The 15,892-nt window shown below is 34.1% G+C and overlaps 1 protein-coding gene across 4 annotated transcripts in view; it reads left to right on the top strand.

Moving 5' to 3' along the window:
* CNTNAP4 (contactin associated protein family member 4) overlaps positions 1-3,593 on the top strand; it is a 205,235-nt gene extending 201,642 nt beyond the window's left edge. For all 4 annotated transcript variants that reach the window (XM_064403135.1, XM_064403134.1, XM_064403139.1 and 1 more), the window contains one exon: positions 1-3,593. This exon is cut by the window's left edge and continues 3,453 nt beyond it. The gene's annotated coding sequence lies outside the window, so the exon portion shown is untranslated.
* The last annotated feature ends 12,299 nt before the right edge of the window (positions 3,594-15,892 follow it).

Below are 15,892 nucleotides of genomic sequence, written 5' to 3'. Positions count from 1 at the left end.
AGATACTTTGGAGCACTAATGTGACAAGTTTGCTATGCATTGACACATTTTCCATGGCAAATATATTTTTTCTTAAGTACATTAGAAAATAAATAGCGGCATGTTTGCTGGTACATTTTTAAAGCTTTGTGTGGGCTCTAGCTATAAAGGGCTTATAATTATTTATGTACTCAACATTTAGCATATAAATGTGATTTATTTATGTTTTGGGGAAATATTTTCCAATACATCCAGTGTTGTGTAAATGAAGAATATGTTATAAAACAAGTGCACAACTTAACATGAAATGTCACAGTCAAAGTAAATTTACACAAGGCATGTAAAAGACAAAATGTCTTTAAGGAAGCATCTGCATAAATTCAGAACATGCAACTATTGCAACTTAGCAGGGGATTGATAAGAAACTATAATTTTGAAATAAAATTAGTTACCTTTAGAAGCCTTTACCTTTATACTCAAGGCAGAGATATAGCCACATAAGCCATGTGATGCTACAGAAAAAAAAAATGTTCTTTGTAACAGAAGAAATACTTCCAAAGTCAGAAAACCTAATTCTGAAAAACCTTGTGCCCTAGTCTCTGAGTGCAATGCACTTTCTCTGAAGTAAATATGCAGAAACGTGACATAATTTTTTGCAAATTAGGCACCTAATTCTGCAGCCAAAAGTATGGTAATTTCTTAGTGTTTCTAAACATGTAATGAGATTGTACATTATCAAGAAGGAAGAAAAGTAAAAAAAAACCTTTTGGAAACTAGTCCTGACTGAAAAGATGCACGTGTAAATGTATGGAAGTAGTTTCAGTGGGGTTTTTTTAAGCGCACACAACAACAGGCTTAAAAGAATAGAGAACAGAAAGGATGTACCCTTAAACTTCCTCTATTTAGAACCTTCTCCTGGGCCCTTTTGGCAGTAAGAGAAGGGTTTAATGAGTTTGAGTACAGAAATTCTGAAGCTGCTAATTTGAGAAACAGAAACAAAACCACAAAGGTGTTCATAGACTGCTTTGCTAAGAAGTCATACCCATCTTTATTCTTGCAGGAATATCTGAAAAGTAATTTTTAACAAAAACTAGCCCTGTTCTTTGGATACATTCCCCAAACCTCTTAATCTTTGTTTTTCCCATTTCTTAGAAAGGAATCAGATATCACAATATAATTGCAGAGAGACAGATGTCCTTATATCAAACACTGACATAAAACCTCACTTAAATTTATATGAATTTCTGATGCATGATGAAATGTCAATGTTTCTAACATTTTGTATAAGTAGCATTGAATAAATCATTCCTAAAATCCTTATTAAATAGAATGGTAAATCCACAGTAAAAATCAACTTCAGCCTGTGAGGAAACGTGTGTGTACACACATGCACACACACATGAATGTAGATGGGCTACAAAGTCTGTGCTAAGATTCTTTAAATTTTATAATTTTCTTTGTATTAAGTCAAATATAGAAGAAATGTCCAGCGTTCAGAACCATCCTCCCTACACTCCCTATGTTTGGAAATATTCAAACTATTTCAAGAAATAGTTGAGATTTTCAGGGTTTTTTCAAGGCAGCAAAAAATAAGATCTTGACATCTCCTCAAGGACTATAGGAGGTAGACAACCAGACTTCTGATATAAAAGGTTGCAGCATCCCTCACACACAGACAGGGCTTAATTTTATTTTTTTAAATTGTTTTTTTAGTTACATCTAGGGCTTGAGAAATATGTTGACTTATATAAAAATATATTTCATACACACATCTATAAATCACTACACTGAACTATTTAAGCTACTGTGTAATATGTGTGCTAAAAAAGTTCTAATTCATTAGTAATCTTTGACTCAGCTAAAATGTGCTTTGCCAATTCAATTGAAGTGTACTTCTCCCAGTCAGTCACCTGATTTTATTCAGCACCAGGGCTCATGCCTTTAGATTAGGTGAGGCAGTGGGCATCAAAAAAGATTCCTAAATCTGCAGAAGAGAAACAGATACTCAAAATCATTCTGAAGTCCAAGAAAATTGACAATAAATTGTCAAAGACTTGAACCAGATTTCATCACTGTGGGGATATGTCATCAGGAACCTAGTGATAACAACACAAAAAGAAATATTAAAATAGTGCTTGTATTCTTCTACAAACCAGCTGATAATAGATAGGGCCGATAATCTTTGTGTGTTATACTTTTTAGCACAGCACAGTATTTTTGTCTTTAATATACTGATACATGCAAGAACTTAATGCAAGTACAATGCAAAGTTTTTGGAGTCTGTAAACTCATGGTTTATTTTTCTCAAAAGCAACAGTGCTTTGCATGCAATTTAGAAGGCCAATGTTCATTTATCAAAAAGGAGCCATCACAAAGCCTGGATTAAAAACAAGAAATCTGCAAGACATCTCTCACTACATACTATAAATTCAGTGATGCACACCTGCCTATAAACTATTTAAGTCATTAATAGAATTTCAGCATGCTTCTCTACAGTTTGTGGACTGAACTCTGAGAAGCCCAGGAATACCTATCCCACCCTTAGCTGTATCGCCTTGAAAAAAGCCATTGACCTTAACACTCCATTTATACAATGCAAAGAATATACTGAAGTTTTGACTAACTTGCTTAATTAATATTTGTGAAGCCCTTAGAAGATTAAAGCTTTTATGTAAATAGACAGCATGATAATAGAAATATGATCCTATCTTTTATTTAGCAAAAATGATATGGTAACTAATATTCATTATCTGTATTTGTTTTAATACATTTATTTCAGGAGATGGTTCTGTTTCTTTCAGTCAGAAATAATAGCATTTTCCTGTTCTTTTATCCACAGAGTAACTCATTAATAAAGAGTAGAAAAACCGACCTTGGACTACTTGATGTAATATAGATTTGATTGCATGTCTTCTTGTATCAGAAAATTAGAGCCCAGAACATTTTCATCTAAATAGATAGGAGTTATTTTAAATAAGCAAGACAGGTTTCATACAGATAAACACAAAACAGGAATGACAACAACACATCTACATTCTTACAAAATGTTTCCTACAAATTGATTAGCTCAAAGGGAGTATCGTGTAGATGTTTTAATGTTCTTAGCAGCTTCATCAGATTCATTAATCTCATATTCTGCTATTTTTTAGTTACTATAGAGTCACTCTTCTAGCCATGAGTAACTGCTAGGCGTGCCATATTTTACTTTCTAGGTAACAGGATAAAAAATGTACTGTTTTCTAATACCTTTAAATCTATTGCACATGGAAACACTTCTTATCAACATAAAATAACATTGTGTATTCTATATGAAGCAGCAAATCTAATAGTAAACATATACTGATGTGGTCTTTGGTTCTTTATTGGTTTTTGGGGTATTTTTTTGTTGGTTACCTACACCATCCAAATGCCCTCACAGTAAACACAAAAGGCTTTGCCACTTTTAGCTAAATCCCATCCTGTTTGTGAATAAATTATTTCAAAAGGCTCCTATAAAATGTTAATATTTAATTTTAAAACTGTAGACTTGGTAAGAAAACATTCATAATATCTCAGTAGTTACAGCCCCAAGATATATCCTCTCTATTTTTTAATTAAAAGTATTATTAAACATTCTTTATGTGGTGTAATTTTTTTTCTCCACTGCACTCAATGACACTAGAACTAGAAGTTTAAATCTCACAAATGGTAATCATTCAGCCACAGTCCCCTTGCTATGGCAGTTCAAAAACTTTACATGTTAAATATTTTGATATTTACATGTAGGAACAGGAAATACTTTTCCAGCTATGTTGTTTCAACTAAAAAGCATAAAGCATCTTATTCTTGCACAGCAAATACACCCCATGAAATTAAAATTCAACTGGATGGTTTAGTGTCATGATCTGTAAATCAGACTTACACTGAAGTTATTGGTGTTGCATTGCTATGATTTTTCTGCTTTGATGTTCCGATTCAAAATATATACATCTGATTTAAAGTAATTTTTCAGTAAGTATTGTCATAAGCATACAATTTCTGTGTTTCAGTTTTTCTACAGATAAATCCTACTGGAAATTAGCAGTTAAATATCGAATAAGATTTTTGTGATGTTTCACATATTCCCTTACATGACACATTTATGAAGTTCATCTATTTTTAGAGAGTGTACTGTGAGGAATTTATGATTTACTCCCAGAAGTCATAATTGGAATAAAAGGACAAAATTTATAGAAAAAGAGAAGAATATAGAACAAGAATTTGTTGATAAAACTTTTTACAAAGTTCTGAAAGTTTGCTTTTATTATATTCTTGTAGAGATATTCTTCAATTCATATGAAGTGCTTATTCTTCAATTCATATGAAGTGCTTATAATGCTTATGTCATTAAGCATATCAACATTAAATTATTTCTTTTGTAAAAACAAACTAACAAATTTTAGTTTCAAGCTGATATTTAAATGTCTGTTTGCCACAGTAAAGTACTTCAATATGTAAATTAAGCACAGCATGAAACACTTATTATGTACATTCTCTCTATGTCTGGTACATTTTCCATGAAAAATAATAATAATTAACAGCCCCCTGAAACAGGAAGATCTTTGAGTGTCTAGAGTTCCCTTCACAGTATTATTTTGTGATTACAAGCAAACCTGTGTAGTTAGAAACTAATTAGGAAAGCATTAGTAAATGCTTGTTATTCAGTATTCTACAATAGTTAAGTGCTACATTTGAGAAAAGAAATGCTTTTTAAATGAGTCAAATAATCCATATGATGGCAGAAAGGCTGCCCTTGTACAGTACCTGCCTGCCCACTCTGACACCTATTAGTCATTAAGAGTCATTTCACCACTATCAAATTCACCTTAGGGTTCTATGGTATGCTGTAACATAAAAACTAAACATTCTTGCAGCAAATATGCCTTACTGTTTCACACTATTTTTTTTTAATTAATCTAGGAATTTCCTTATGTTTTACTCATAATCATATATGTAGTGGAGAATCTACAGATATAATTACATAAAAGGTAGATGCTTTGCTTTTCCATAAGGTGTCTGTTGTACCATGAGTTAGCTCACATGTCTGTTTTGTCTCCATTTGGATGAATTGTGTCTCTCCAAACTGTTTTCCTGAGATGAATTCATAGGAAAAGTTTCTGTTACCCATCTTTTGTGCCATGGTCTCCCAAGGACAGTGTGATCCATTCCAGCTGACCAGACATCATCAGCCATGTAGCTCTTCTCTGCAGTTCTAGGGCCAGCTTGAATTTGGGAGGAAGCATGCATGCTTCCATGCATGCTGCTGTTTGTACAAGACACTATGCTGCAGAGTCACCTGCAGCAGACACATAGGGACATACCTCACCTGGAAACTTTTTTATTCCACGCTCAGTAAAAAGAATAAGAGTGTCCAGGGTGGCAACTTTTGCTCAGGCCTGAGAAAGGAGACACACAACCTGATGGGCTGTCAGCAGGGAGATGGCTGACAGTGACCTGGTCTGTCCAGGGAGCTGAAGAGGATGGTGCAAAGAAGGAAAAGAAGCTGATGGCTTCTCCTCTTGTTAGCAGAAAAAAGCCCCATAGCAATATGACCTTTGGTACCCTCTTGAAGGCATTTCTAGAAATAATAAAAAAAATTAGGATCCATATAGTTCATCTGAGCACAGTTCTTTCCCAGTGTAATTGACAATGTCAGAGCAATGACGCAATAAGCCTCTCCAGGGTATGTGATACACTAAGAGAAGTGCATTTGGAAGGAAGTTATAGTTAAAAAAGTTTCTTAAATAATACCACCCTCAAATTTACAGCATGGCATAGTATTATCTAAGAAATCCATGCATATTGCTCTCTATTCATTGGATTAGGTTGACAAACTTTTTACCATGCTAACTACTTACCTCCTGTTGAAAACCAAGACATCTCACTCAAAACTGTTTTTGCTTGCTCCAGAGGACAGTATCTGGCAGAGACAGCAATATGAGGCAAAAGAAGACCCCATAATGCCTTAAGAACATGTGGCAGAAGTCAGTCCTCCTCCCTCAGTGAGGATAAGCAAGATCTTCAAAAACACTTGTGTTGATTCAGGGGGCAGCTACATGTTCTGTGCTCTGAACAAAATCAGTAAACTTTCAGCTCACAGAATCATAGAATGGAAGGGAGCCCTAGGGGTCATCTGATCCGATTTCCCTACTCAGGCAGGGCCACCCATAACAAGTTGCCTGGAAACAAGACAAGAAAGCTTTTAAAAGTAGCTAAGGATGAAGATTTCACAATCTCTTTCAGTAACATCTGTCAGTGTTAAGTCACCCTCACAGAAAAAAGTGCTTCCTCATGTTCAGGAACAGTGTCCAGTATATCTGTTTACACCCACTGTCTCTTTTCCTGTCACAGGGCAGCAATGGACAGAACTTTCTCTACATCTGCCTTTCAGTCATTTATGTGCATGTGTGAATTCCCTCTCTTTGCCAGGCTGAACAGTTCCATTAGTCTTAGTCTTTGTTCATGGGAGAGACCACCAATGCCTTAATAATTTTGTGGCCCTTTCCTAGACTCTCTAGTGCTGAGGAGAGGAGACAGGATAAGCTCTACCAAGCTGCAGTCAGTGCTTTGTTTATTGCAGCCAGGATACTACTGGGCTTCCCTGCAGAGAGGGCACATTGCTGATTTATGTTCAGCCTTGTTCCACAGGACTCACAGGTAATTTTCTCAAAAGTTACTTTCCAGATGGATGACTACAGCATATACTGAGGAATGGGCTTATTTCTCTCCACAAACAGAGTTTGTGTCTATAAACTGATCACATTGATTGGATGTTTCTGAAAAGCACACCATTGACATTATAAACACCATTAATCAGAATTTCTTCATTAGTATGTCTTTACTTTTACTCAAAATGACAACACTTTTGTTTATTGTAATCAAAGCCTATATAAATACATAAATAGGCTATGTAAAAAGATAGTGTTTCAGTAAATGCTATAAAAAGAGATTCAGCAATCATTAAATTTTGCAGTTGTCTGTATGCTGTGTGTGTGCGTGTCTGTGTGTGTAAAGATCAATGATACAGTGAACATTAACATTCTGTTTTTATTCTGACTGTGATCACATCTCTCACTTTTATTTAGTGGGAACTTCTTGGTACTAGAAGTAATGTTGGTTCCATGATGTGTAGGGAACAGCATTAGTCAAATGACCACTAACTCTTTTTATATAAGTTCTAGATGTCAGATTCTCCTTAAATGGTGTCTAATAAAATAGAATTACTGCAATGACAAATCAAAGCATATCACATAGTACTGTTTCTTTTCAGTATAAATTATACAAATGTTCATCTTGCTGTAAGCCCTAGTTTGTGAATACATTTCATATATCAAATTCTATGACATTGTTTCAACATAATGCAAAATTATATATTCTAGAATAAAAGAAAAATAGCTTTAAAACTAAGAGAAAGCCCTGTTGAAAATAATCAGAGCAATATGTGATAATAGATTGTCAAATATCTATACGTCTTTAGGATACACTCAGTAATATAAAGCCAAAAAACAAAAACCTTAAACAAGTTGGAAGACTAAAAAGTTTCCAAATTCTATCCTTTTTTCTTTTTTTTTTTTAAATATAATTATTGTAAACTTTCAGTCACAACATTTCTTTTAAAAAACTCCCGCAGGAGAAATGCAAACTATCTGGTACAGTGTAAATAGCTTGCAGTTGATTTACATGCAGAGCTTAGGAGATTAATGTATCTGGTAGCTTAACAATTTTAACTGTGCATTTCCCTAGACTGTGTGTTCCTTATTTAATACATAATTTTTCCTGGGTTATTATTGTTTGGGTTTAGTTTTTGTTTTTTATTGCCTATAATCCATCTGAAAATCCAAAATGTCGACATTATTATTTTTATCTTAAAGGTGTCAAGAGATTTTAACTTAAACAATTACCCTGTTGCATTAATGGAAAAATAGACACACATGCAGACGTACAATATTAAATGGAAAGAATCTTAAACAGTATCTACTCAGTGACAGAAACACAGTAAATGAATTGACCAAAACACAGGAAAACTGACAGGGCAAGAAGTTGATCCCATTACTCCATTTCTTCTCTTCAAACACCAGTTCAATTTGCCTCCACACAGAAGAATTCTTTACTTAATTTGTCTTATATTTGAATCATCTCCTGTAATTCAATAAATAGGACGTGTAATTGGATTGCATCTCCTCCCATATGATATTTTCAATTTAAAAAAATCAAAACCTATGCCTTTATTTTATAGCTGGTTCTAATTAAAATTGTGCTAATATTTTTTGAATTATCAAATTACAAGACTGTTCTTGGCTTCAGTTCTTTGAACAGCATGAAATAGTATTAAAAAATACATTTTTGGGCTGTCTGTGTGTATTTGTCTACATTTTTCACCTTCTCAGAATGCTGTGAGTGATTTGTCAGTGAACTGCATTCTTTGACAACAATGTCAAAGAAACATTGAAAGAGATCTATGGAAACTCTGGGTTATAATGAGAACACTTCATATGGAATAATTACACTCATGGCCTACTCTCTTCAGGCTGTACCAATCAATATTTAGGAGAATATTTACTCATACATTTCCCTTTTTCATTCAGTATTTGTTCCCTGAAATGCCCTAGAATAATCCTTCTGGGATATACAGATTTTATGTCTTCTCTGTGAATGAAAGATAAAACCATCAAGAACCAATCAATGGCAAAGCTATTGTTGCTAGTTCACTGATATCAGTTGTTCTCGACTTTTTGATGCAGACCATAGATGTTGTTTCATCCTGTGCTTTTATTTTTAGATATATATTTCCAAAAGTAATTTTTTTAAAGAAAAATACTGTAACAATAATTTCTAAGTGAATTATGCACTTGCATATTACATAAAAGGGGTATTTGTCAAACAAACCCTCCTGGATAATTTATTAAATTTACAAGAAATTTACATTTTTCAAATACTGCATTGCTAGGCTGGCTCTCCTACTTTCTATAATAATGGTTTTCTTTTCCTAATGTAGCTGACAGGCAGTTACTGCCCTGTGGAACTGACCTTGCCTGTGGGCATGTTCTGAGACCTGCTGGCAATGCTCTTTGGAAGTACTCCCAGATGAAAGCACTGGTGAAGGCAAACTGAAGTCTTATTCAGTGTCATCCCAAGAAAAGCCAGACGGGGAAGCCAGTTCAGAATGTCAGTGCTCAAGCCCTCAGCACCTTGCCTTTTTATTTGAAAAGTTTTTTCTGTCCATCTGCACAATCAGGGCAAGAGAAGGAAGGCTAAAACAGCTCAGATGGATTCTTCCTTTTCAAGGTGGTGAATGTATAACCAAGAGCAGTGAAAACAGAGGAGGTCTTTTTATTAGTGCAAGGCTAATAAAAGGTGAACACCTTTCAAGTTTCAAGGCTAACAATTATCAGTTGTTAAATTGAAAATTATTTCTAGTTGAGGTCTAACTCATTTTTATTGCCTTGTGTATTTGTCTTGTCTTTTTAGTTTTTTATTACTTTAAATTATTTAAATTTGTTATTTTTTGTCTGGATACTTAGAGTGATTTCAGAATTCTTTGCTCACATGAAATTTCTAAGCCCTAAGATATAGTCAGGACTTAGTGAAATACATAGGGCATCTTTACCCTTTACTTTCAGTTCTTGAATTTACAGAAATACCTCTTTAGCTTTGGAAAAGAATTCCACATAAACATAAAATTAGAATTTTTTCCACTGAAGAAAATGTAAGACACTCACTACAAAATAAAATGTGTTCTTCCACATTGCTTTTCAATGACTGTGGAAGAATAATATAAAGGGGTTTCTTTAGTAGGTTAAGAGGTAAAGTTTTTATTAACACAGGTTTCAATCAATTTTAGAAGGCATCCTTTTAATACTCTAATTAGAAAAAAAAAAAGTTCACCTTTTGTATCACATATGGATGACTACAATTAGATAAGTATAGTTAATGAGACTGTCATTTTTTATTTCTCTTTATAAATTTCTGTCTATTTACTGTTGCTTCAAATGGACTGTGAGGTTTTCTATTTCCCAGAAACAGCATGTTTGAAAGGAAATGCGGAGTCTGAAGTGAGGAAAATTAGAAATAAAAGCAAAAATACTTTTTAGGTAATTGTGTTTGTTTCTTTGGACAGAGCTGAAAAATTTTTATTCACCTCTCTATCAGTTCCTTATATTCACTAAAATGTTATTCATTTCTAAGCCAACAAAAGTAATGACAGTCAAATTGACGGCATTCAGAGGGCTAAGGTGTACAGTAAGCTAGCAATGAAAAATGTCTGGAAACCTCTTTTCTCATAATCTTGTGTGAAATATGTATGCATTTTATAACCTGAAGTGAAACCACTTGACAGCATGCAGGAGCAAATAGGATTGAGTTAAAATGTGTCTTCAGCTTTAGGAAAAGAGAAGGCACATTTTCACAGTATCAAGTTCTCCTCAGATCACCCACAAATGCTGTATATGTGTATTCAAACTTCTAAATTTCCTAAACTAAACATCAGTAGTTCAAAAAGCGAATTTCTTTGCTAAATAAACCACATAAGAAATGATAATGACAGACAACCTATCAGCATCTAAGAAGTATATAAGTAGAGCTTTAGACTAAGAGTTTTGCAACATGGGAATCTTCTTTGTGGATTAAAATGAAGTTGTCAGGAGTTTATGCATCCACCAGCTAAAAAAAACTACTTTGGAATGAAATTATTGAAGCAGATGTAATGACATTTACTGCAGCTCTAACATTGAGTAGGAGCATGAATCTTCAAGAACCTCTTTTCCAGGATCTGAGTGTTTCTACTTCAGGGAAAAAAAATTGATTCCTTTGGTGGCAGGTAACTGGTACTCTGGGCAGAAAAGAAGGAGAAGTGGCTGCTGCTATTATTTAGTAGGCCCACTGAAGCTGTGCATCAAGCTTCCCTACATTTAATGCACTTTTGATGTGGCATTAAAAAATGAAACGTTGTTTGGTGGTCATTCAGGCACATGCACAAGGATAATCTGTGCTGCACCAGAAAATGTGTAAGCAAATTTTGTAGTTTATGACTCAGTGTAGACACAGTCAAAATTTTATTTTGAGAATTTTTAGGGAAAAGTTGGTGTAAGAGACCGTACTAACAGTACTAACAGTACAGACAGAGTGAAATAAAGAACTGACCCCCTCTTAGGTTTATCTAAAGAAGGTTAGGAGTTCACAACTTTGAGAAAAACTTGAAAATTATAAAAAGCATAAAGTTGTCTGTCTTTAGGATCTAATTGCCAAAGTTTCTTTATGACTTCACCAACAGAGATATGTAGAAATTTTATACATATAATAAATATATATGTTATGTAAAACAATTCAAGTCATCTTGTTTATTGCCCCTGCTCTGTTTTTATTTTTCCTCACTTTCACTACATCAAAGGCAAAATACTTTCAGTTTCATCCCTTAAAGGTATTTGTTATTACAACAGGCATGTTGATTTGTAATTTTCTATCACTTAAAAAAGGAAATCCATCCTTGCCTCACACTTATGCCCCAAAAAAGAGGGATTTTTTTTGAAAAATTTATTCCTTTCCTGCAGCACTCAGTGTGAGTTCTAATGGAATTTCAAGTTTCTTAATACCATTAGGATTCTTATCTGTTTCTCATACAGAAAGAAACTGTAGAAAACACTTGTGAGGTTAAGTTGGAAAAAGCCTACGTGTAAAAACAGATAGTGACTGTTCTGTGAAGGAATATCAACAGGCTGGGACTACTTGTACCACATAGACATAAAAATTATAATATTTTATTTTCATTTAGAATTGGTTTATTGTAGCAGGAGCTAGAAAACAGTCAAGGTAAAACTATGGCAGGGTAGTTTGTAGGGCTTCTGTTGTTAGCAGTACAGCATGTGCTGCAAGCCTTCTTATAAATAATGGCACCAAAAATTTTTTTCTCAGTACTGTTCCTCAGATTTAAAATATACAGGAGCAAAAGCCAAAGTAGCATGCCATGGTGCAAGACAAGAGGGAGATGATAAAGGCAGGAGTTCAGCTTACTGTTTCACTTGCTTGCAGTCAGAACCTTTTCCCTGTTATCAGAAGTGTCATTCAGTGCCCCAGAGCAGACCTTGTAAGTAAAATCAGAGGTCACTGGGCTGCCTGCAGGGAGGAAAAAATAATTTAAAAATAAAGCTAGCCTTTCAGATACTGCTACTTCCTGGGGTAGGTATTTTAATTTTACATGTAGAATGGATATCTCTAAAAATTTCCACTTCTACTAATTTTCTCTTGCTCTACTTGCAAAATCTGAAAGGTGCTTAGAAAGCTCATCCTTCATTATGTTGAAAGATAATGTTTCAAAAAACTGCAAACTTAATTGCTGATATGAAATTTAGAGATAAGTACTGAGATTTTCTTTGTAGCCAAGTAATAATGGATTTGTCTTGTGATGCTACAAATAAACAATCCAGCATACAGACTAAGTCTACTGAGGGCCAGAATAAAATGTGTAACAGAGAACAGGTAAAGAACACACCTGAGATGTGCTTGCAAGTCAGTAATGTGTCCTTGTCTCTAACCTTTCTACGTTTGCTAGAGAGAAAATACATTAATAATGAACACCAGGGTGGATATACCATATGTTAATTCTGAGTCAAAGTTCATGATATGAACACATAGTGGCAAATGTGTATGTATCTCAGTCAAAATTAATCAGATTTAGGATTAGCTTGTTTCCAGTTTCATGGTGTATAGTTTACAAACCTCCCAAGCAGTAGTAAAAAATATACCTTGCTGAGCTACCATGGGTCAGAAGGAAAAATAGATTATAATGCTTAATATGTTAAGAAGAGATACTAATATTGAAAATCTCTTTCTCAGCAAACCCGAATAATAAAAAAATGTCCCTTGCAAGCAGCAATATTGCTATTTCCTGGTTCTATACCCCAGACATATTTCCTGGCTCACCCCAGTCTTTGGTACAAAACTGGAAAGAAAGATATCCAGAATTAATTTTAATCAAGGACTCAAAGTCACCCTATACAATACATTAAAAAGTCCTTGTAGTTTGCAGCTGAGAATCTGGAAATACACAAACTTCATTTGTCTATAGAGGACATATTTTGCTACTTCTATCTCATTTAAAGAGGAGATATCATAAAATCTGAAGTGAGAGCTAGAAGTCAAAGGCCAAACAAATTTATTCTCAATAAAGACTATGTAGCAACTTAAATGTAAACTAGAAAGAAAATATTTTTGTTCATGACTTGCTGCCCCTTTGCAAAGCCATTCGTATGGCAAAGTCAGGGAGCAAAGCAATTGACAGAAAAAATGGAGAAGAAAATATGAGTCTGAGAGGGCAAATAAAAGAAGTAAGAATACAGCTTGGCACCCAATCCATCCCAACTGCAAATGTTACTTGTTCCATTCCCAGAGATGAGATATTTTCTGGGTCAAACAAAGAGTACCCTGTTAGTGGCCAAGGTTAATTTATTCAACTTTCTTGCAAATAAATTTAGACACATAACTTAAGTCAGCCCTGAGCAACAGTGTGAACAACCTGAGCTAGGTGGTGTAAACAGCATTACTGGAGCTTCCTATTCCTTCTTCCCTAATCTTCCTCAGACACTTGAAAGTGTCTTTCAGTATACAACATAATGCTACATATTTACATCAAAATATTGTATAATCTATTACATATTACAAATATAATAGTCGACTGTGTTATATATAGTAGATTATTTTATATATATAGATACACTACACAGTAATGCTATAATTTAAAATAAAATAGTATATTGCACATATAATATATTGTGGTATTGTAGTAGACAATGTTGCTGTATTTTCCTTAAAGCACCAATAAATAGAATTGACATTTTATACTGAAGGAAAATATGCATAATAATTTTTTTTTTTTTTTTTTTTGCAGTCCTGTGCACAAATGTCCTCCAAAATTTAAGGCCCTGTCTCCTGGGATTGACTAGATTATTTACCTAAAACATTGTCAAATTATTCAGCAGGGCTACAAAAAGCTGGGGTGGGGTGGGGTGGGGGCGGGGGGGGAAGTGTTTGAACACTTTTCCTTTCCTTTCTGCAAGTGGCTGGTATATTTTTTCCCCTTGAAATATATAGACAGTGGTCTTAGATATTTTCAAATACATTCAGGTTGTTTAAAAAATGCTAATCTGGCATTTATTAATCCTTTATTATAGATGAGAAAGGATTAGGCCCAGGCAACATACCTGGTTACAAAAGAGATTATGTTTCACGTTAACCTAATAAACTTCAAAAATCATAATTTTTAGTCTCGGTATAGATCCAGATTTTACTCTCAATGTGGTGCAAATGCAAGGTTAAATATAAATATTCTTTGCATTTATAATGCAAAAATTCCTTCAGGTATACAAAAAACTAACATTCTTGAAAAGGTCATACAGTTTCTTGTAATTTATTTTCTAGTAGGTCAATTCCATCATTCATCATTCCTGCAGATTAAATGGTTATCAGTTTGCTCCTGCTTTATACCTTTGACATCTAGGCCTAATAATCTACACCTATATCCGTAACGCTGACAGCTCTTTAAATAAGTAACTGGTGCAAGGTGGTGCAATACAGCATATTCAAATGCTGAATTATTTCATTTTAAGAACTTAATATATAATGACAATTTCACCATTTGAAATGTCATGTCTGTACTTAAACCTTGAAAAAGATAATAATCCTGTAATTTACTTGGTAGTTATTTAGAAGTGCAAATAAACATCTGGCAAGCCTTTATTACTGTCTATCACATAGAAAATAATGAAAAGGCAAAGCTGTTCAGGAGCTGTTCTCTAGCCTTAAAAACAGATATCAATGCATATGTGGTGAAAGCAAATAGTTTAGAATTCTTTTCCAGAACTGTCTTAATTCTGGGGTTCTAAGTTTTGAAAGCTTCCTTTTCTTACGGTTCAAGGCTCTTTTAATGCAAATACAGAGTATCACCTATTCACATCTCTTTTTGGATTGGAATAACATATAATGTGTCCCTAGAAAATTTAAATCACCAGAATCTTTAAAAATACAGATAATTATCTTAATAAAATTTCCTTTCAGTGATTCATTTAACTGCTGATTTAACAGTCTGATCAAAAGTAGAGGATCTGAATCTGAGGTAGCAGTAAGATGAAAACAAAAAAGATCCAAAAGTGAAAAGGGTACAATGGTGTTGGACATGGAGTAGCTCTGGCCATAAAAACTGGCACCAGAGCCTGGAAAGCAATCTGGTCAGGCAGTACAGAAATGTGGTTTTCTCTTACCTGCCTACTGTGTTCGTGCAACTAACAGTTCTTATAGTGTAAAGATAAGGGTCAATTTTAGGGAAGAACCAAAAGGTGTACCAGAGTCATAATCTCTCAATCAACTGCTTTGTGACCTACATCTGCCAAACCTAGTGACTTTATTCCAGATTTGGTTTTGATGTTGTCAGAAGTAAAGACTTCCATGAGTCACTAATTAAAATTCAAAAATTACCCGTCCTCAAATTTCCTTGACTTCTCCAAGCACATTTTCTGCAATTTGACATATGCCAAAGCTCCTCTATAAAGTACAAAGACAGAAAAATACAATCTGCAAAAGGAGAAAAAAGAAACGACCCTGAAGACTCTGATATAAAAAACTGTAAGTCAATTTTCTTTCAAAACACACTATGCATCTGAAAATGAAAATATAAATATCAAAGAAAACATACAGTCTGTATAATCTGTCTATAAGCAGACATAACAATGAGTTCTACAGAAAGTAGGAAATAAAGGTAGCTTGGGATTTCTGAACTCTTGAATACATTCTTCAAAAGTGCAACCTGAATTTTGGGAGAAATTTTACTGCATAAATTGAATGTAGAAAGAAAAAAGAAGTGTTTAATGGCTTCCTTCAGAGATGGATCATTGCTGACATCTTATAAACA

This window comes from Passer domesticus, chromosome Z (assembly GCF_036417665.1).
Source record: "Passer domesticus isolate bPasDom1 chromosome Z, bPasDom1.hap1, whole genome shotgun sequence".
Lineage (NCBI taxonomy): Eukaryota > Metazoa > Chordata > Aves > Passeriformes > Passeridae > Passer > Passer domesticus.
The sequence above is the reverse complement of the archived record's forward strand: the minus strand, read 5'-3'. Positions and strand labels throughout refer to the sequence as shown.